The sequence below is a fragment of the Bombus pyrosoma genome, linkage group LG4, assembly GCF_014825855.1.
Source record: "Bombus pyrosoma isolate SC7728 linkage group LG4, ASM1482585v1, whole genome shotgun sequence".
NCBI lineage: Eukaryota > Metazoa > Arthropoda > Insecta > Hymenoptera > Apidae > Bombus > Bombus pyrosoma.
In genome coordinates, this window is record NC_057773.1 from 13,473,784 (window position 1) to 13,497,570 (window position 23,787).

Here is a 23,787-nt window from a genome sequence, read left to right on the forward strand (position 1 = left end):
AGATTTATCCATTGAATAAAATAATAGCTATTGTGATCCTACCTCTGAGTGAAGAAATAACAACAATAAATTCATCGAGTGTCCAGCTGGACAAATTGTAAAGTACAAATTAAATAATAAAAAGAAGAAAAAAAGGAGCTTTGAAACAACCGTAAACGTCTGTAAAATATAGTTTTATTCCATATGACTGAATTACGTATAGAGGACTCTGATTTGTTGCTACATGATAAATTATAAATATATATATACATACGCATATAAATAAATAAAAAGAGACACCGAAAAGTTGTTTAGAAGAAATAATTAAAAATTTATTTTATAAATGTATTTAGTTCTTTGAACTTTGAAACTACGGAAAAGAAGATTTAATATATAACATTGTAAAATTCGATGACAGAGTCACAGCTTCGTAGCGGAAGGCAAAGCAAGCTATACCATAAGAATCCCATAGCCATTGTAAGAGGGCGATTATGCACGCAATAAATAGATTATTGGCGATAGTGACTCCTGTGGTGGGTAACGAATTTTCCTGAATACTCGTTGAGAATTCGTCCAAGATTTACCTCGAAAGGCAGGATCAACCACGTTCCGAAAAAATGCGAGGCAAATGTGTCGGAGGAAAAGCTTACAGAAGGTTCCTTGCGAGACAGTCACGGTGAATTTTAAAAATTAGTTACATCTGGTACCTCTTGTTTGCCTCTATCCTCTGAGCACAATCGAAGACATCATGTCGCGTAAGTAAGTAATGAAACGACGCTCGCTTTTGTGCCAATCGTAGTAAATATTTACAGCTAGTTAAAATTTACATTTCTTTATCCATATCGAGGTTAGAAAGGATCGTGCGATCGTAAGTTTGGTTCGGTAAATTAATTTTTATTTTTTACTTTTCGACATTATATGTATATGTATGCTTTCTTATTTCTTCTCGTTGTCCCTTAAAAATTACACTTTTCCTATTGAAACGCGTATAAACAGAGTCTCGGAGTATACGTAATTGTAAAAATTTTATATCAAACGATCCTTTGGTATTTTTGTAACAATTTTCTAACGAGTAAAGCAAATGCACGCGTACATGTATGACGATACGCGAGCACGCGAGAAGATGGTCGAAAATTAACTTACAATGGACGAATCGATATAGAATAGGCAAGAAAGGGAGAAAGTGTCGCTGCCTGCGGTTCCGTGGAAAGAAATTTCTGAAGGAGAAATAATTTGGATTTATCGAACGATAGCAGGATGCGCTTGACAGAAGAGGAGATCCGCCAGGTGTGAAACCGACGAGCCCCGACTTAATGGAGCCACAAATCAATCGCACGATGGGCCATCATTACTTTTGCTAACACAACGTGTTTACCACACAGAAACCGAAGAGGAAAGCTTTCCTGCCACCACGAGGGGCAGACACTGATCCACCTCTCATCCCTTACGCTCAATCGCTCGTATTGTGTCGCATCATGTACCGCGTGTGCAGAACAAAAATCATTTGGCGCTTTCTATTTGCTCCTTCATGCTAATCGAACGAGACTAAAGCTGACCCCTGTTCTTCCAAACGTATTCATCTATGCGCAGCCAATATCCATCACTCGATACGATACATTGTACGCGATCAACGGCGAAACGAACCTTTTACTTTTGCATTTGCGTTCTTTTCACAGTCGCGGGTTATCGCCAGTTTTTAAACATTTCGTTGATGATTTCACTGAAACGTGACATGGACAAATATTGAACATATTGGAAATTGTCGACGGTTTGAATCTTTATCTTAAGCGTAAATGAACAAACGAATGACTTTCGGTCGAAATGATTTATTTTTTTTTTAATATTTCTAGAAACATCGATGTCGAGGTATATCAAGTCGTCCGAGAAGTTTCGCTCGTTTTATAAGGAAATAATGGATGCACAACATTTTCCGTTTTATGTTATTCCGTTGAATTACGTATGATCCATTTTGTTCTATCAAAATAAAGATCACAACAGATTAGGTTTCATGTTTGTACAAAGATGAATCGTTGTAAAATACGTGTCTGTAAAAGAAAGACACTTTCCGGACAACCTAATACTATAAAATTCGTAAGTTTTTTTTCATTTTTCTTAATTTTCAATATCTCGATCGTTCGTTAATAATAGCCGTAAGAAGTTTTAACCAGCAGCGATTTAACGATAAATTTTATTTTCGCCACAGACCCGACACATTTTCTTCTTATCCTTCCAAGTCTATAAATTCATCATCAGTCACTTACAATACGGAGATTTTACTGTTATCGCCTTTCATCTCTCTATTATTCGCCGAGCAATACCAGAGAACGACGAATTAATAAAGATGCTGACAAGCTGTTTCATCTTTGCTTACACAAGCTCAAGTTCACAATTTCGAATCGCGTTGCGCTAATTCGGCAACTGCCGTATTAGTCTCTGTTGATAGACGTATACGCAACATGTTTTCTGCTCATCCTACGATACGTCCTGTAGCTCACAACACGATTTCTAACTTTATTGCTATTAGTTGGGCGTGCTCGTGGCTCTATTATCGTCCATCGTGGGAAGGAGAGGTTCGTCTTTTAGGCACCGCAAACGTTATGTATATACTTCTGTCTCTTATTGGTCTTATTAGCGTCCTCTTTCATCTTTCACAGGGCCAAGAATCGAGCACCTACCGTGTGATTAACGAGGCGTTTATGGATCGTTAGAACGCCCAGCGGCGATTTACACTTCTGTTCGAAACTGATTATGAGAGTAATTTTTATCGCTTTATCCTCTTTTGGTAGCGGTATCGATGCCAAGATCGATGATTTTACCGACTCGATTAATTTCACGTCTCTTCTATTTCGTCTACCGATTTATCAAAGACAATCAATTTTCTTACGTTTCTTTCCCCAATCATAAACAACCGTTTAACGTGATTCGACCGTTTGAGTGATTCATATCGAACGTCAAGCCATAACGGCATCTCTACGATCTCTTCACACAGATTTCTAATATGTTTGATTTTAACGAAACATCTAGGTGAATATCAATGGACCAAGCTGATTGCACGACCATTTAAAGCTACGCTGTATGTGTAAAACATTCCATTTCGCTTAATTGTTTATACGAATAAGATCATGTCATTGAGATCAGGAACCGCAATTGTTACAATACCAATTACAAAGATTATATAGTAAGAAGTCTTATCTTGGTTTAAACGATTTCGGTTACGAATAAGCATCCTTATCGTACATTTGGTCTCCGATCAAAAACGATGTTCGAAGCTAATTTTCGTTGATTCGCGACTTGCTTCTTGAACTCATTTTTTAGATGTCTGTTGCAAAGTTAATTTTGGAATTTCCATGGTATTCACAGTTTCTTCTGTTTCTTTCGATTTCTTGTTAGTGACAAAGTATGTATATATTACGCAGCTCGTGCTATTCGATTCTTCCGTCTGGCACGAGAGCTTTCAGACGAAATTTCATTTTCCATTTGATTTGACGGAAGTTAAAAAAATAATTCACACTGAGTATGTGATTGGAAAGTTTGCACGAATTTAAAGGTTCACACGGAAACTAGAGAAATCGAAGAAGCACAATTCGATACATTTTTATGGGCACGTCGTTCATAGGATGGGAGAACTTGGATCTTTGAACAAGCCACAAACAAGCAAACAAAGAGAAGCAGCTCGATTGTTATGTCACAGTAGCGGCACAATGCGGATGACAATTGTATCCAACAATAAGGCTATCCTACACTACTGCTTCATAAATTAGTCGCTCAGGATCCTATGACGAATCCTGGGGGACGCGTTCGCACGTCATTCCTAGTTACGAGGACAATAGGATCAAAAATGCTGTCATATGAAACCTCGTTGATCTCTGATCAGCTTTGCCAACAGTTTTACCGCTTCTACATGAAATTATTTTTTAAAGCAACTTTAAAAAAATTTTGCCCCAACGACGTCCTCTTTGTTATTTGCTTCGCGTGCTGCTTTGTACAAAGTTATTTATTTTTGTAAGTTTCTATTAAAGTCTTCGTTATACATACGTATATGCAGATAAAAATATGTTTACCGACAAACCAGCAAACACGTTTACCGTGCCTTTATATTTGCTAACTTTTGTTTCTTTCATTTATACAGCCACAAATTGGATTTTAATATCTTCGTCATAGAAGATACTATGTCCTTCCAACAATTTGTCTCTGTACTTGGACGTTTCGTTGAACGTACGAACAAACTGTTTATCTCGTATCAATGTACGTTTCAAAGATATCAATTGCACAGCGAAAAATTTGCAAAATGTCATCGAAGGAAGATTTAAAACTTAAACTTTAGTCTTAGGAAGACGGAATCTGCGAAACTGCATTAAGATGAAGCGTGCAAGGCACGAAAAAAGAGCGATAGATTATCCACATTGAATGTATTATGAGCCCTAAATGGGGCATTGTACGGTTATTTGTAAGTGTATACCTAACTGTGATATGTCAGATTTTTGGAATTTGGTGCCGCTTCGACAATGCTGTTCGCCTTGAAGAGCGCAACCTACGTAATCCTAGCTAGGGATAATCTAACTTCAATGGAGTGACGCGATACGAATTGCCAGCGTGAATGCGCTACTTAGCTCGTACCTACTTACAGAGCCACTTTTCTCTCCATCTATTTCGATATTCAAGTATCTCGGTTTACGCTTTATAGGATACCGATGACTTCCAGCTTAAACGAAATACGTCGAATACTCGGGAAAGTTACAAATTATTAGGTTGTCCGAGAAGTGTCTTTCTTTTACAGACACGTCTTTTACAACGACGCTTCTTTATACAAACGTGAAACCTAATTTGTCGAACGTTGCAATCTTTATATATTATATAAAAAATAATAATATAAAAGAAATAATATAAAACAGAAACATTATTTCCTTATAAAACGAGAGAAACTTTTCGCACGCCCTATCAGAAAATTGCTTTACGTTCTCGATCACCATATTAAAACCTGTTTCGACCTATGGGATCCAACTATGGGAAATAGAAATTCTTCAACGATTTCAATCAAAAACTCTAAGATCCTTGATAGACCTTGATGCACCTTGTTACCAACGAAACGATACATCGCCACCTTAAGATACCTACAGTTAGAGAAGAAATATGCAAATTCAGCAACAGATATAACGTAAGAGCTAACAACCACCAAAACCCATTAGTTGCTCAATTACTTGACACGACGGATCAGATCCGCGGGCTAAAGAGACACTACCCTGTAGATTTAAACGTTGGATTCAGCTAGAACCAAACATACGATAATCACTTATTATTCACGTTATAGTACCACGCGAGAATAATTTACTTGTAACTTTCAATGAGAATCGATTGTAAAATTCTACCACATAAAAGAAGAGAAAAAGGATCATGAGTGTTCTATAACAAATGGCACAATTTACAGTCCTATACAGTCTATTTGCAACGTTGCAAAGAAATATGCGAATCGTAGAAGACTGTAGACGAGTATTAATTAAAGATTGATCTTCGTATGACAGCGCATAGAGACGTTTTCTAAACGATGTGTTTAGTCAAACAAATGTAGCTGTATGAACAAATTGTACTGCATATATACGATTTGTTATAAAGTAAATTATCTGTAAGCGAATCTGTAAGCGAAGATTGATCTTCGTATGACAGCACGTAGAGACGTTTTGTAAACGATATGTTTAATCAAACGAATGTAACTGTATGAACAAATTGTACTGTATATATAGGATTTATTACAAAGTAAATTATCTGTAAGCGAATCTTTCATTCGTATTGACCGGTTTTGCGGGTCATGAAAGCTGCGTTCCCTGTTAAAAGATTCAGCGCTATTTGAATCTTTTCCTTCTGATAGATGTCTCGTCAGATAGGAGTTACTTTGGTTGCGCGTAACTCGATACCTAGATTACCAGAGGGTAGCAAAAGGAAGAAGAGGAAAAAATGTAGACCTGAAGCAGAGCAGGGTCACGACCGTTGTATTTGCTCAATTTACAGTTGCGTAATTTCATAATGAAGGGCCAACGTTTCTGCTTCCCTTTTTCCCTTGTACGATCGATTTTTCTATGCCTAAAAATGTTACAATAGGCGACTTGGCCTTTTGAGAATCTGCGAACGAACAATCCCTCACAAAGCGCAACTCTCGTTTCGATAGAAGTACACAAGGTGTCGTGTTTCTCGGTTGTTTTTACGTATAAGGAACACAAAACAAATCAATAAGGGTAGTTTTCCCAAAACAATCAGCTTCTACGGTAACACAGCATTGTGCAAACACAATCGCCGATCAATCGTGTACGACTAACAAAAACTATGTCAAACATCGATTCTCTGTTACGTCAAGTCGTTTAAATTTACGTTGAACGAGCTTTTATCTTCTACGTATAATTTTATTTACATAGTCATCGCCATTTTATTTACATAGTAACGATAACGAGTCATTCTTCTCTCGTAAGCCGGGGAAAAAGAAATTTCCATTATATTTCCGAGGATACATGAAAATACGAATTTATAGTTATTCGATTTTGTTAACGTAAAGTTCGTCCTTTCGTTTCGTTTCGAACTTTAACGTTTTTTTACACGCACGTGTTGTTTTCTTTTCGGGGAAGGTTTCAGTTACGCACGGATTAGCTGTGAGTTATGCTTACATAGACGGATAAGGGTTTGTTTTCGATATATAACGAATCCTTGTGTTTGCCTCAATTAGGTTGGGTCCATTTGATACAGCGCTTTGTATTCGAACCTAAAATAACACTTGCAGCTCGTCCAATCTTTTTTCTAAGCTTCCTTTGAATTTTTCGGACGATTGCATCGTAACGACTTTGTTCTTCGGAGAAAGTTCTACTAAACAAATTTGCCAAGTCGACGTTTCGACTGTTCCATAGATACACCGTTTTCGTAGTTTTCCTCTTTTTTGATCCATCATATTTACAAGCACGCGAATATCTTCTCACCTTGAGATATATTACTTATAATAAACATACATTTACCGAAAATCCAGCTGGGCAAATTGTAAAGTACAAATTAGATAAATACGTAGAGGCGACAACGAAAATCGTGTCAATTCCTTTGTATTAAACAATTTGTGTAAATTATCTCGTTAGACTGCCGATAACTACGAGATATAACGCCGTAAATCGATATTTTTACCAGGCGTAATTTATTCGCTGATTCCGTTCAATTAGCGAAAGCGGACGAAATAAAGTAAACTACGCACGTATATGTGCAGATATTACGATCGTATATGTACACGTATAAGGCAACGCGTATAAGAAGAGAGGAAATATATACAAACTTGCTAATTTCTATAGACACGGTGATTTATGAAACAGCGAACTACGATATAAAGGTGTTCCTTGGATCGTGAACAAGATCTATGGAAGTCGTGGAAATTTTTCCATCGGCGTATAACGTAAGTAATAGAAGTAAGTTTCGCGTAGATATTTCTATACGTTGAAATATAGCGTGAACATGAAAAATCGTGTAACGTGAAAATGTTAACGCTGGTCGCGTTAATAACGGCGATCAGCACGTTTCGCCGAGAGCGTAGGAACATTACAGCGCGTCTTAAGACATGCATAATGGCGGGTCACCGTAACTAAAAGGGCTAATCATGACAAATGCAGCCGTTACTGCCTCTTCAGGGGTCTGGGGAGACTTCAAAAGCATCTTGTAGGCTGCTGTACGAGCATCTTCGTTCTCAGGATAGGTCACCTTCGAAAATTCTCGCGGTGTTCCGTCATTTTTATCTGTTGCTTCTTTCGCTCCACCAACACCGTCCAGCCGTGAACGAGTCAAGCTTTTGCCAGCCGTCCCATTGTTTCTTGAAAATCTTTGACTGTCTTCGTTTCTGAGTATTTCGTGACCAGAGTGCAACAGATGACGATGACGAACATGCTGCGAGTCTATTTGTTCAACTGCCCTTTCAACTTCCATCGGCAACCGTGAGGACGAAACGCGTTCTTTGCAAGTTTGCAAAACACCGCATTAATTAACGACATGCCAACCCGCTGAATAATTTATCCGGTTAAATTTACAATTTACACAGGGTGTCTCTGTAATTGCGCTACACCCACAAACAGGATGGCTCCTGATGAAAATATCGGTCGAATAAAGCTCTTCCGTATACAATGACAAATTTCACCTCGATCTTCTCTCCTTCTGTGTCTCATGCCCTCCACCTTCCGTTTTCGTTTCACCATTCTTCGTCTTCCTTCTTCCACGAAAACCTTCTTTTTAAATCGGTTCATTTCATTTAACCCTTCCCATTGGTTTTTTTTCTCTCTTTCGTCTACACACACCTGACCGGCTCGTCACTTAACGTCACATCCTATTCTTTGCGATACTTTTGTTTCTTCGTCTCGTCCTTCGTTTCCTTCCGGATTCGTGTACGTAATCTGTTTGTACATTCTGTAAAGATCATACGAAACAGCTAGAAAGGTCTGCGCGATGCAAATTTCTATTTTTGCGGAGCTAATCTAAGCAGAGATTTACTTCGTGCAGTAAATATTATAACAAGTATCATTAATTGGCATATTTTATATGCTTCGTATGGTTAAATTTGCCATAAACGTATTATAAATATCCGCAGTCTGGTCGCAAGTAACAGAGGATACCTTGTGAAATTAGATTACGCGTTTGTTGGCTATTAACACCGCTATTAACGTAGTATCACGCGTGTAAAATATAATGGTAATTACATATAAAGATTTCCGTTTTATTTCCTTCGCGTGGTGCTCGTTTTAACGATTCGTGTTTCTTCAGCACCGAGCCATTAAACTCAAAACAAATTCGTCATACATTCGCAACGATTTACCGCAGTGACTGACAACTGGCTACGAAACGGGTATCGTTTAATTAGTATAACGAAACGAAAAGAATCGAACGAAACGATGTTAACGGTTAGCAAAGCGTGTCCGAAGCGAAGATAAATTGAACGAGACGAGAAAATATTTCTTATTGATCACGTTTTGACAGATGTAGCGAGTACGTTGGAGTAAAAAAGCAATTTATTAATTAGCGAGCCTGCCTGTCCGCTGTCAGAATATACTTCTTAACGACTCGATAATTATACATTTAATGCCATCGAGCCGCTACAGCTGCTCCTCCATGCTATGGCTGACAAGCTCGTTTGAAAAAGCCTTTCGTCGGACAGCTACATCCTCTTCTTTTGACTACCACTACTGTCTGCGTTTTCGCCGGTTATTATTTGTATTTAACCGTTTGCCGAAATTCAGCTGTGTTGTTCTACACTCGTCTAGAAAATGTCGACAGCAAAATTTCAGTTGTTCAAATGATCGGCCAACGTGTCTCAGTCGTTCGTATCTTTTTTATTTTTCGTACGATTCTTATAGATAGACTCTATGGAAAAGTGGTTCTACAAATGCCGTTTCCAAATAAATGAAAATAAATCCGGTCGTATCATCTTCACGCTGCGAGAACAATCCTGCCCACAGGTGACCATAAATAATATTCCAGTTCCAAAGGAAGATTCACTCAGATATCTGGGCAAGATGCTGGACGGAAGAATGACATGGAAACGACACATTGTAAATATAAATCCAAACAACTTAAATCAAAATTTAAAAAATTCCACTGGCTCATTGGCACACGTTCCGACTTAATCGTGCAGAGTAAAATAATGCCACGTAAGGCCATATTAAAACCTGTTTGGATCCAACTACGGGGAACAGCGAGTAATTCCGACATAGAAATTCTTCAACGATTCCAATCGAAAGCTCTAAGATCCTTGTGATAGATGCATCTTGGTATGTTACCAACGAAACGATACATCGCCACCTTAAGATACCTACAGTTAAAGAAGAAATATGCAAATTCAGCAACAGATATAACGTAAGAGCTAACAACCACCAAAACCCATTAGTTGCTCAAGTACTTGACACGGCGGATCAGATCCGCAGGCTAAAAAGACATTATCCTGTAGGTTCAAACGTTAGATTCAGGTAGACTCAAACATACGATAATCACCTATTATAATAGTATTAGAGTTGATTGTAAAATTCATCCAATTAAAAAAAAAAAAAGAAAGAAGATCCTTATAGATGTATCGGGCTGGCAACTAAGTGATTGCGGATACATCTATAAGAATCTTTTATTTTCTTTTTATTTGTATGAATTTGACGATCAATTCTCATTGAGAATTTTAAATAAATTATTCTGGCATGGTACATTAAATGGTAACGACAAAATCCGCGGTCACTCAGTTTCCATCCCAATATTTTGCTTCCTACGATTTTACAAAAGCATGTTTCACGAATTTGCCATTTTGCCATTACCATCTAATGACAAAATCCGCGATCACTTAGTTGCCGCTCCAATACATCTATAAGAATCTTCTTTCTTTTTTTTTAATTGGATGAATTTTACAATCAATTCTCATTGAGAATTTTAAACAAATTATTCTGGCATGGTACATTAAATGGTAACGACAAAATCCGCAATCACTTAGTTGCCACCCCGATACATCTATAAGGATCTTTTATTTCCTTTTTATTTGTATGAATTTGACGATCAATTCTCATTGAGAATTATAAGTAAATTACTCTGGCATGGTACATTAAATGGTAACGACAAAATTCGCGGTCACTTAGTTTCCAACCCAATATTTTGCTTCCTACGATTTTACGAAAAAAATGCCAGATAGACGATTGCTGCAAACGAAGTAAGAAATAAGTGTATTTGTAAATAAAGCGAGCAAGGGTAAGCGAATTTGTTCAGGGACAGTTCGTCGATGCAACTGTTAGCCTTTTCGCTCAACTTTTTCAGGAGATTAGGAAGCGAGGGAACATGCTGTCGTATATAGTAGATAATGTACAATACGTACACCTTCCGTAGAGTGACAAAATTCTTCTAATCAGGAAAAAAATAATTTTTGAAAAATTCAAGCCGAACGAGATAACGAGAGAAGGTGTGCCAGAGCTTTTGAAACTTTACGTGTAAAATAAAATACGCGCAACTCCAAATTACTCCAAATTATATATAGTAAAATAGTCCATTTTCTGCACAGTGTAATACCTTTTCTCTAATTTCATACCGTTTAGAGAATTTTTAAAGAACGTCTCTTTTTCGTACGATTGATTCGAATTTAGAGCAAAGATTTTACAATTCTATTAGTTGCTATCGTTCGATAATCGTCCAGCCGAACTGAGCGTCTATTTAGATCTCGCTATAGCGTTGAAGAATTACAACTTAAAAAACAAACATATGCAACGAAAAAATGAGATAACAAGGAGTGTCGCATTTTTAGTTCCTAAGAAAATTCTCTCGGTCGTAATCTTAATTGCTCGCATCGAAATTCGAAATTTTCGATCGGCAAGAAGCCTCTTCTTCGTTCCTCCAGGGCTTCCTCCAACCAAATTGCGTTATTTTTAATTTCCCTTTTATTTCCAGTCACGGAATCTTTTTCGTTTCGTACGTCTCACGAATTACGATCCTCGGTGTGTACGTGCCACGATAAATATAAATCGCCGATCGAAAAGTTTCTTTCGTTTTATAAGGAAATCATGGATGCACAACATTTTCCGTTTTATATCATTTTATCGAATCCATTTTATTTTATCAAACTAAAGATCGCGACGTTCGATAGATTATCGTCTGTAAAAGAAAGATACTTTCCGGACAACCTAATAGAAAAATTGAAAACGTAGAAACGAGAATATCCGACATGCCGAAGACGTCGTAACCATAGCTCTGCTATTTCGTAAATAGTCGAACTTATCGAAATTTCTGCAAGTTGTAACGAATAACGCGTCATCGTTCGATAACAGCTTGCATCGAAACTAGAAAAATTCGATTGGTAAGAAGCCATGCCCTCTTCGTCTCTCGAGGGCTTCGGTCCCGTTGTGTAACTCTATAACCCTGCATATCTGCACATTTGTATCGAGCTGCAGGGTTTCAGGTCACGGCCTCCTTTGTTGCTCCATGATGTTGTTTCGTTTCATTATTGGCCGCAAGGTTGTACGTACACAGACGCTTCGCTGTATCACGATTAATGCCGGAGGGTAGTTTTCTGACGGCATATGGTCGAGTATCGTGTTACAAGACGTTTGTCATCATCAGTGTGGCCATTGTTCTTGAAAATCTCAGGGTGCTACCGAGCAAAAGTGAATTCTTGAAAAATGTCTCTTTCATTTCGCCGCTTTCCTTTCTTCGAATAACTTCTTAAATCGTTTCACGGCTTTTCGTCTTCCAACGTTATTCCTACTTCGTCGGTTGCCACGACAAGTGGCCGTGTTTCATTTCTAGTTATCTTTGCTCTTTACGTTAATGCCGATGCTCGTTACGTAAAAATCGAATTTTAAGCTTAACACGTTCGTCGCCACGTCGCCCGTATCTATGTGACGGGTATACTTCCGTGGGGGTCCCATCACCCAAGTATGGATGACGCTCCTCTTGATCCAGTTAATTAAATACAGGATATTATATAGAGGATATGCTATATAAAAATATTAAAAACACATTATACCATAATTTTTATTCATTTATATTCCGGATAAAATATTACATTATGCCATATCGCATGGTAATTGTTAGAGTTTCGTTATTTTACAGAAATCAAGGGATAGAGCAGCTCTAATCTTGCATCGTAAAATAAATAAGCGGTGAAACGCATGTTTTAGGTATAATAACGGGTAGCATTAAAGAGAAACAAGTATATAAAAGCAGCTATTTAAACGAAAGATATCGGGTTCAGCCACTCGTAGGAAACTGTAAACTCGAGGAATTCGAAACTACGATGCTACACGTTGTTACGTAACGTGATATAATTACAGTTTTGTACGATTTACGCTCGTAAGAAAGGAAGAAATCGTATTGGAATTCCGCCTCTAGAGTATCGTTTGTGTCTTAAACGAGCGAGTAAAGCGTTAACCGTGCTAAACATATAAAATAATTATTCCGAGTATATCGTAAAAGTTAGTATCGGGTAATGACGCAATTACGTGGCGCGTAATTCTTTCCTATTGGAATTAAAGACGTTTACGCTTCAATCATAAAATGTTTCGAATAATCTCGTTTCTGGGATTACGATCCGTTGCGACCGATGTTTCGTCTGTCTCGGTCTGTCGATTACAATTATTTTCTCATCGCATCCACTACTAATTATGTTAATTATCGAAAATCAAAATCGACGGACGAAACCGTGTTTCGACGGTACTTTGCGTTGCGCGTAATTAAAAAAAAAAAAAAAAAATCTGCGTTTCGTTTTTCCGTCGCTTTATCGTTAGCACGACTGTCGCCTCTAACTTTTATAATTTCAACGGGGAAAAAAATTTCGCGGAAATCATTTCAGTTGGCAACTTTCATAAATCAATCCGCGCAAAAGCTGAAGGGCTCTTCGACTACCCCGTACGTGTAACCTTATCCGCGGTTATTCCAGAATCAAATGTCGATCATTACGTGTAATCAAACGGGTGGTTGGTTCGGCGATTGAGGTTTTTTGTCCAAAAATTTTAGCCTCCGCTCTGTAGAACGTAATTCAGGTGTACGGATCAGCCGGTACAGCCGTTGCACCGATTTTTCGACGAAATTACCGATTTTTTCCCCCTCGTAGGCCCGAACTGCGTTTAAGTTCAATTTTCAGATCCATTGATGTCGAAGGTCGGACCGTTTTTCGATAATAAATTTCCGAACGGTTTCCTCCAATTTTCATCTACCTGACTTTACGTTCGCTAAAGTCCGCCTTTTACCCTAATGTCGATCGAGAAATTGATCTTTTCCAATGCCTTTGTTAAATACACCGTTTTTCAAATGAATAATTTCAACGAACTATACACTTACTCGATGATCTGAATTTGCGTTAAACCGGATAAGATCATCGATCCGATCCAATCTTACGAAAGGCGCGAAACGTTTAAACAGTGAACATCTATCTATCTATCTGTATATGTCGGAGATGAAAGGACATCGGGGCCTTTCTTTTGGAACGTTTGGGAAGGTTCCCGATACTTTGGTCAAGACTTTTTATTATAGCTGCACTTAAATAATAAAACTGAGGAATAGTTGTTTATCTTCTAATCCGAGTATGGGTGCCCGAGGTTTATAACGATGGGCTTGGGGGCTCGAGATGACATAATGAGTCACCGAACGTAGCCACGGTCACGGGAAGGACGTGTACCTAACACAGGTATGCAATAATTATATAGCTCTCCTTAAAAACAAAGATTGACCCGTGAGATACGGAGAGGAATATATAAGGGCAGTTCCACTTGGACTGCGATTCAGTTCATTCGGATAAGTTCTACTTGTACGTTAAGTCACACCAGGATCGTGTATCACATGGCATTCGTCATCCCCTTGGCCGTGGATTCCTTATCGAACCTAAATTCATTGTCATCGACATCTCGATCATCCGATCGCAGTTCTTACTTGTCACACTCTGTAATAATCACGTTTGTATCGGTAAATATCATCCCTAGTACATTACAACGACGGTCAATTCACGCGAAGATCCATTATACGTCCCCAACTCTAATGAAAACCCGACATTGCGAAAACAGTGCGTCAGAATGGTGATAATTTCAATGTACAAGTAACCTTGCCGTTTTAGGTAAGTTAAATTATGCGAAAATACAAGTTTTTCAGCTTGGAAAAAGTTAACTGGAAACCCGTCGATCGATGCGCCCCTTGGGATTCTTAAATCCACATTATACATTTTGAATATCGGGAAAAACGACGAAAGGGAGGAGGGCTGGCGTACACGAACAAGCTTGCAACAGTCTGTTTGACTTTTCAGGAAGATGGAGAACCGTGGCTCGATGCGACTGCAAGCGAACGCGTGGCACGAACCAAGATCGATACATCACTCTCGATCATTGCCAGGCTCGATCCTTTGAAACGTCCGCGCCTTTTCTCGCGCTAGAATTCGTTACAAGGGCAAACCGACGAGCACACGGTCTAGGAGGTTGGACTCTTCCGCCCTGAATTATCTATCCTTCGAGAAACTCGAGTTATCCCGAGGGAAGATTTGCCATGGATCCAATACCGATGAATTTTCTCCGACATTCTTTCAGATTTCTCGCTCTACGTACGTTCTACGACGCGATACTTTCGATGCGAATAATTGTCGGTTGCTTGCTGTCAGTTAGCCAAATTAATTTTCGCAAATATTCATAGCGAAGAGTACAACTGTACGAACAACCGTAGATTTTTGTATATTCGTCGTCGTTTTGGTAGACGACGATGGGAACACGTTGCACGGTTTATCGTACCGTGAACGAAATCTTGGAGAGAAGACTAATTTTCCTGGGTATGGTACCTACACAGGTAAAATAGGTACCTACACAGTCGTAAAAGTAACGACAATGCATGTTTTCATCTGGATCCGATCGATAGGAAACCAAGTATTTTGGCAAAACTGGTCAGATTCGTTACCTGGTTTCCAGTGCTATATTTTGAGAAAAATTCGTACCGGGACGATGCTGCCGTAGCGTTCTCCAGCTCCTACGTCTTTCTAACATAGAAAATGTCTGTGATTCGTACAACGATATATGGGAGAGACGCGGCAGATCCATCAATCACCGCGACGTTATTGCGATAGACAATAGCATCGAGGTTGTTTTGGCATTGCACCGTAGGCGGGTTCCGGAAGCGAATGGACACCAGCGAATTGGAGGTGTGTCGAATCTCGTCCGTACACGGTGTCTCGTGGGATAACCCATTATATTTAACAAGTATCTGTGCCTATAACCCTCTGCACGCTTTTCTCTTCGTTTCGATAAAGGAATCACGAAACTTGATGGATCAGCTGCTCGGTCTCTTGAACATCACTGGCCAGGATTCAGGTTACAATACGTATATTCATCGGATAGACAAGTAGTAGAATCAAAGAAGCGTGTAGTTTTCTGTCTGTTTGGTTTTGTCACGGTATTTAGTTACCATCTTTCTGAAATGAAACGTTCGTGAGGTTGAGGTTGACCGATCGAAGAAAACCAGTGGATGAATTTGCGATAGAAAAGTATATTGACATAATTAAAGGTATAAGTATAAGTAGTTTATGCCGATTCAGATCCTTACTCTCTTAGTGTTAATTACTAGACAATGATAGGGAGCACGTTCATATATTTCTAGCAAAAGGACGTTGCCAAAATAGTTTCACCTTTCCTTCTTTCCTCCTCGTGTGTTTGCACTTTATCTTTCCTCTCTTCGTGTTACTTCGTGCTTTCCTTTCCTTTTTCCCCTCACACTTCACTTTTTCTACGGAGCACCCCGTCCACGTGTTACCCTTGCCTCGCACCAAACCGAAAGTCCTACCAAAATAGTTAACTTTATAGTATATTTTGATTAGAGGCTACAGGGAACGCAAATAGAAATCTGTTTAATTAGTTCCTTTGTTCCTAGACCCAAAACATAATGTAAATTCAAAGGTACGATGATATGCACCTCTCCTTATTTGGAATACTTCTGCGTAATGTCAGTATCGTAACGAAGACGTAGAGTCGCTTCAACGCAAATAATCGTTCAAAATTCAAGGAAATTTATTCGCAAAAATTATTCTCCAAGGTATTTTATAGGAATGAAATTCAAGCCGGGTCGATCGCGATTTATAAACTCTGCGTCGATAGTATCTTTGTATATTACAAAGAGGTGGGAAGTTGGAGAACGTTATACAGCGGAGAGAAGGGAGAATGACGAATCGTTGTTGTGGGTGTAAATGTTACTTCGAGAATCATTAGGACGAGATGGAAGAAAGAGAAGAGAATGAATACGACTGAGACGAGTGGAGCTATGATTAAGTTCCAGTTAGGTAGCGGGTACCATCGAGCAGAGTTTGACAGGTGGTTATTGCGCGACAAATGAAGGGCTGCTTTAAGAACCAAAACAATTACAGTTCCCGATGCAACCGGAGGACGGTTAGGATGAAGACGATCGAATTCTTGCCTGACACGATTCTGACATGAAACCGACTTCTTAAAAAATTGTAATTAGAGGCGGAGCTTTCGCCGTGTCATCGCAGTTATATTTTAAGTTTATCTTCTTCCTTCGGTTGAAATTCGAGAGATAAGAAATATAAATACAAAACGAAGTATCTCTGATAAAATTGAAGTAATTTTTGTCTATCTGATCAATTTTAAATCGAATACGGAAAAATTGTATGGTCTCTGCCGAGCAAAACGACGTGGAGCGTTATCACGTTACAAAGCGAAAACCACACCTCCAAGACGCACCATATTTTCTTTATATTTTTCGATTTATTTCAAAAACCGAAGGTCTAAGAAAAAATTTGAGCTCGCGACAGAGCAGACGTTTCTGGCGAGAAAAGCATGCAGGAAGATTACAAAATCGCGTTCTGTTCTTAGAATAAAAGCGAAATACTTTGGCAAGGCACGTGGCGGCGGCGGCAGTGTTACTCAATGTTGGCAAGTAATAATCGCGCGCGTTTTGCGTTTGTATCGTCATCGAAGGTCACTGCCATCGCCGCCAGTCTCGCCAAAGCGTTTCGCTTTTATCCTAGAAATAGAACGCGACTTTGTAGTTTTCCCTGATGCTTTCCTTGGCACAAATGTCCGCTCTGTCGCCTGCTACGAATCAGATCTTTCCACAGATCTCCGATTTTTGAAATAAATCGAGAAATATAAGGAAGAAATGGTGCGTCTTCCAGCAGTGGTTTTCACTTTCATCGTTGTCTCAACATATTACAGTCGTTCTACTCGGTAGAGGTACACGGAATCGTTTCGATAACTCGACGGCTGCTATCGTGGAAGCGTAAATCGTCTGCAAAAATTGAAAGATCTACGAGAACCGCGTATCGAAGGTTGCAAAACTCCGATCGTATACGTAGGTTGGGAGGCGATGACGAAAAGGTGGCCAAGGAGTAAGATTCGACGAAACTTTTATTCGTGTTTGACAAGGCCGGAGATATCCGTTGGTATAATCCTGCGGGATGACAATATTTTTAATTCCAGGCAAGATGTAACAGGATCAGCGAGAGCGAAGGTAATGTTATACCGAACTTGCCGCTAATCTGCCGTAAGTTTCTTAGCGATGTAGAACGAAACAGGGTTAACTTTTAATCTCCTTAAGTTTTAGGCTTGAGAAGACGAACCATTTTGTTTCCTCCTCGAATTCGCGGGTAATACGTAATCCTCTTAGAGACGTCAGGTATCAAGGAGCACCTACAGCGGTAGAACACGTCGACGATCCTTCTTACCGGAAACAAATATTTTATTTCACAAGGTCTGTTCCAACAGCGGAACGTCGTCTTTCATTCGCTACACGATCGCTTCAGCCATCGAATCTTAGGATAATCAAATGCAACGAACAGGAAAACCAAACTTTTTACCTACGTTAAGCTATCCACTGGATATCGGTTTGTAGCTTCGTTTTCTAAAATTCTAATCCAAACCAAGCTGCTCTCGTAAGTCCATAAGTATCGGGCGATTAAATGAAACTTGGACGGAAATATATTTTCTATTTATACGCGTAAGTGCATCTCTGTCTGTATATTCTGTACATTTCTCGCACACGTCGAATTTATTTAGAAATTAGCTCGGTTAGTTATCGTCGCTTACTAAATCTCGCCATCGTAGACTATGAACTAGAATGCGACTACTCTGTTCTCGTCATATTTTTTCCTACCTCGATCGAATATGCGTGCACCAAATATAGCGTCTACGGAGATTTTTCAATTGCCTTCTTGTAACAGAGTTGACCGTGCGTGGAACTCGTCGTACCGGTCCGTTTCATATCAGATCCACTGAAATATGAGAGCCTTTGATCGGAGACCTAATAGGTGTCCGCAACAAATAGGTTCGAGCGATTGCGGTACATATTATACAAACAAAAAGCGATGATCGAAGGAGAAGGCTGGATAAAGAAGAGGTGTAGCAGATATAACAGCAGGAAGACGGTGCCGCTGGTATACGGGATAATCGATCGTCATTAGCACCCTACGGACGTGTCCGTATACGTCTAAAGGCGCGGCAGCCAGCGTCGTCTCGCCGGCCAAAGGATCGAGCTTGCTTTCGTCGGATGAAAAGAACTGCACTCGTGGCTTTTCCGTGTCAAGAAAACATTAATATAAAACGCGCGGCTGACAAAATGAAGGAGACCCGTTCGACCACCCGGGCGCGTAACAAACGTAGAAATTAATAGCGCGCACTTATCAAACTTGACAACTTATTATAAAATCGTTGCTCGACGAAACTGTCCACGGTGCTATTATTTTTCCACCGATTATCCAACTCGAGTCGCCAGTTGACGCGTACTCGAGCTTTCCAACTTCGCGTCCCCTCGAATCTTCCGCTTTCGTACGAAGTCTTCCTATTTAACTTGTACTTTACAATTTGTCCAGCCGGACATTCGGTAAATTTGTCCAGTTTTATCGCTAAATAACGCGTGTAAATAACGGTTTGTCCATTTTATTTCTTTGGCGAGGCGAGTGGGGTGCTGTTAAGACGAAAACTCCCGTGGAGGAGACGATAAACTATAGAGCGAAATTAGAGAAATTTCTGTGTTTGATTTTATTTCGTTACTGCAACGTGTCATCTCCGTTTTTTACTTACGTTTCATTATGTTACTTCGCGTTACGTGATATTCTATTAACTGGTTTCAGTAGCTTTGGCTTAGTTTTCGAATTGGAAGTTAAACGGTATTCCGGGCAAATAAAAACGATCGCAGCGTGACGAGAGTAACGCAGGAAACGAAAAGGGAAACGGAGAACGGATACGCGTGTCAGGATAATGAGACTAGACTGTTTCGAGGTAGTTTACTCGTTAAAATACGTGTCAGCAAAGAACCGAGTAGCATGGCCGCGTTTCCTGGACACCTCTATTCAATTTCTAAGCACAAAATGGCGACTATCCTGAATCGAGTTGTAATCATGACGGGCAAACGGAATGACTTAATTCTAGGTTGTCTTTCTGTCTGTCTGAAATAAGGACAGGGTAACACTCCCTCCCTCCCTCGCTACGTTCTCCGGCAACGTGCTTTTGTTCGTTAAGACAAACAAAGGGAACCACTTTCCTCGCCTCTTCTTCGTTTCTATAATCCGCGCGAAAACCGTCGCTTAACAAACATACGTTACAGAGATCACTTGCGCGTCTTTTACGCTAATGGGGTTTTGCTTTGGGGCAAATTATCGATCCATTCTTTCGCAATCCCATCGATGGCAACGTACTTGCTTCTTTTAACGGTGTCTACGCGTTTAAGGGGGTGTCCTGGATTAGAATGTTCTGAAACAGCGTCTTTTTGTGATTTCTTTTTTTTTTCAGAAGGGAAAGGAAGAAACGAAGTTATTGAATTTTGAACTGCGGTTTTATATATATTTAACGAATACAAAAAAATTTTGTTAAAGTAAAAGAAGAAATTATAACAGATTTCTAAGTCTATTTCATGGGCTGCAGTTTTCAATCGGCGTGAAAGATCCAACTCGTAATTCTTGTCTGATACAAAAAACCAAAAAAGCATTAAATTATTATATGTTTTCCTTCTCGATGAACTAAAAAGGTTCGTCAAAATGTTTATTGAAATAATCGTTATAGCACCTTAAAGTTTACATTTTATTTTTAAAAAGCACGTATTTCCTTTAAACCCGGCAAAATTTTTAATTTCACATTATTTTCTGCCTTTCTTTTAGTTCATTCTTCCTTTCCCTTCTAAAAGAAATGACAAAAAGACGCTGTTTTAGAACATTCTAGTTCAGGACACCCCCGTCAAGTACGTAATTCCATACAGCAGCGTATTACCGTCTCCTAATCGAACATATTTGGCCATTTATTTGCGATATATCATAATCGATTAAACAACAGTTAAAGAGAAACAACGAATCGTTTCGTCCGTATCCGCTGCAAGGTTTCCGTCGAAGAGAATTTCAAGTACATCTTTATATATAACGTCTATGAAGAGGTGGACTGTGCGAATGGGAAAATAAGAAACAAAAGGGAGAAGGTAGGTAGAGATTCGTCGCGCTGTCTCGTAAACTATTTCGATCTCAATAGTTTGTTTTCGTTCAACGGAAAAATAAAAAACGCGTCCTATGACTATTTTCGATCGACAAAAGGGATTCGTAGAATCGTTATTGAGGAAGACACAGTTTACGGCGTCTAGAAAGGTACGTAGTTACGATATTATATTATCCAGCACGTTGCTCGCATTGTCGTACTGTGTTTTATGGGACAGTTCGCAGCTTACGAGATTCATCGTCGGTCTCGATTACTTCCACTTCCTTGACCGCATTTAATATTTGTTTCTACCCGCCGTCTGATCCTACCTGCCCTTCCAACAAACGTCATTTTCAAGCGGAGGAACGAAAGGGTGTCGATCTCGTGAGAGAACGTCGCAGGAAGTAACGATTTTCATATCTATTTTATATTTTAACTCATCGAGTCTTCGACATCTATTTATTGGCATTAATCGATATTAATCGGATTTGTTTTTAAAATACATATCGAGTTGGCAACTAAGTGATTACGGATTTTGTCGATACCACCTAATGATAAAACCCGCAACCACTTAGTTGCCAACCGAATATATCGAGCTCGTCGAATGAGATCGAAGATATGTAAATTTTATACGAGATTTCTTTTTTTTTTGCCTACGGTCCAAAACGGCGTTTCGTACAAAACACGTTAGTAGACGCAGATACGAATAGGTAGGAGGGTAGAAACGACGGTGATCTTTGATTTCCGGTATAAAGAGATAAAGCACAAAATTCACGAGATAAGAACGCAAACATCGAAGGAGGAAAAGGACATGTGTTGCTCGTCCCGGCACTCAACAGTAGCATGCGTTTGCATGCACAGCGAATGTAATCGAAAACGATGTGTGTGCTTTATCGATGTCTTATCTTTCCGCTTTGAAAACCCGAACACGGGCGATTTCAGGACGATTATATCGCGTTAGAAGGATTATATCGAATCATCTGGCAAATATCGAGCAACAACTATTACATGTTAATTCGTTTCCACTTCTGCAATCGCAATAGAAATCACATTGCTCGTGTTAGTTTGGAATTTCCAACTTGTCGATCGATATTGCGTAATTTGTCGATCGTCTACGCGTTCACGCGCCTTCTACGTTTTCACAAATTGCTATGAGAACGGACAATGGGAATTTATTTTTCTTCGGCTAATTGCGATCCGATCGAGTTTATGCTTACACTCGTCTTAATCGTCTCGATTTCACCGATGTATAATTTCATTTTCCGAAGGAACTTTGTCAAGATCGTAGTTTTTGTCAAAATTTCTTAAGAAAAAAAAAAAAAAAGAAGAAATGAAGAAATGAAGAAGATAAGCGTTCCGAGTTTCGAAACCTGACAATGTTTCGGTTTCGAGTTTCGCGGGTCTAAATATCAGGTTGCATCTATCTGTGATGGAAACAATTTTGAACGCGTTAAATCGGCAATGGCGAAAAACATCCTCGTTCGAGTTAACTTTAGGTATTTGCAAAAGGAAAGTTGCGCCGCTGCGTTAAAGTTGCGAGCAAGTAAACGCTGTTTAATAGCCGAGCAAGTTCTGTATCACTCGGAGAACTCGACTTTCAAGTTAAAGCGATCGGATTTTTAGATAACAGTTGAAAATTGCAGGTATAATGCGATGCGTAATATAATGGTAACGTCATGGTAACGCAAGCCGACAGGAGCATCGGACCCTGGTTTCTTATGATTCAGTGCTGTTCTTTTCACAGTGCACTTTTATTTTCTACCCGTCCTTGCTTCTTTTCTTTTCTTCCTCTCGATATCTAGATCACTATCTTATTCTTTTATCGCGTGAGTTTGCTCAGCGCGAATACACGTACCTCTGTTGCGAACCTTTGCCTGCGTCTTTATAAAACATACCTTGACCTCTTTTACACCACGTTAACCGATGCATTAAAACACGAAACAACCGATACCGTTCCTACCCTTCGTGCCTCGTTCGATCGCCACAATTTTTGCTCTCGAAAACATAAACACTTTTACGCAAGTGCGTGTAATCTTTCAGGTCGAACAAGACGAAACGAAACTGTATGCGAACGACGCAACTGGACCGTCTTTTATCGACGAGCTTACTCCACGTACTTTGAATAATGAAAATTATACAAATTTTTACATCGTTCATTTACATCTGGGCCATTAACACTTTGACTGCCACGTTGGTCACATACGATCGGCCACGGTTTCTCCTGTGACGCCACGGTGGTCATCGGTGACCGGAGCGCTTGAACTTCTTACAATTGTGAAAATTGCATGAAAATTGACGGTTAAGGCATTTCGAATATAACCGATAAATGGAAGACACTTTGAAGTAAGAAGTGCCCCATCGAACGATTAGACATTTTTATTAGAACATCGATAAGAAAAATGAGAACGAATTTTGCATCTAACGGTGCACCGTGTTTGCATCCATATTTTTCAGGGGCAACCTACGAATATTATTGTAAACACAGCTTAGAAAATAATCGTAAACACTGCTTTATAATCACGTAATTGAAGTTAGAAGTGTGCACATACGACCAGCCATGGTTCCTCCTGTGACGCCACGGTGGTCATCGGTGACCGGAGTGCTTGAACTTTTTACAATTGTGAAAATTGCATGAAAATTGACGGTTAGGGCATTTCGAATATAACCGATAAATAGAAGACACTTTGAAGTAAGAAGTGCCCCATCGAACGATTAAACATTTTTATTAGAACATTGACAAGAAAAATGAGAACAAATCTTGCATCTAACGGTGTACTGTGTTTATTATTATAAGCACAGCTTAGAAAATAATCGTAAATGCTGCTTTATAATCACGTAATTGAAGTTAGAAGTGTGCACATACGACCAGCCACGGTTTCTCCTGTGACGCCACGGTGTTTTAGATCGA

The 23,787-nt window shown here is 39.3% G+C and overlaps 2 long non-coding RNA genes across 3 annotated transcripts; one reads left to right on the plus strand and one right to left on the minus strand.

The window, feature by feature from the left end:
• Positions 1–12,493: 12,493 nt before the first annotated feature.
• On the minus strand, positions 12,494–18,568 carry LOC122566590. 2 transcript variants are annotated; one of them, XR_006316568.1, is made up of 3 exons: positions 18,044–18,568; positions 16,097–16,247; positions 12,494–15,883 (listed from the first exon to the last, which is right to left on the minus strand). It is a non-coding gene; the product is annotated as an uncharacterized LOC122566590 (long non-coding RNA). The 2 variants fall into 2 exon arrangements; XR_006316567.1 differs by lacking the exon at positions 18,044–18,568 and adding an exon at positions 16,381–16,523.
• LOC122566591 lies at positions 17,496–18,159 on the plus strand. Its single transcript, XR_006316569.1, has 3 exons — positions 17,496–17,586; positions 17,656–17,934; positions 18,022–18,159. It is a non-coding gene; the product is annotated as an uncharacterized LOC122566591 (long non-coding RNA).
• Positions 18,569–23,787: the final 5,219 nt, after the last annotated feature.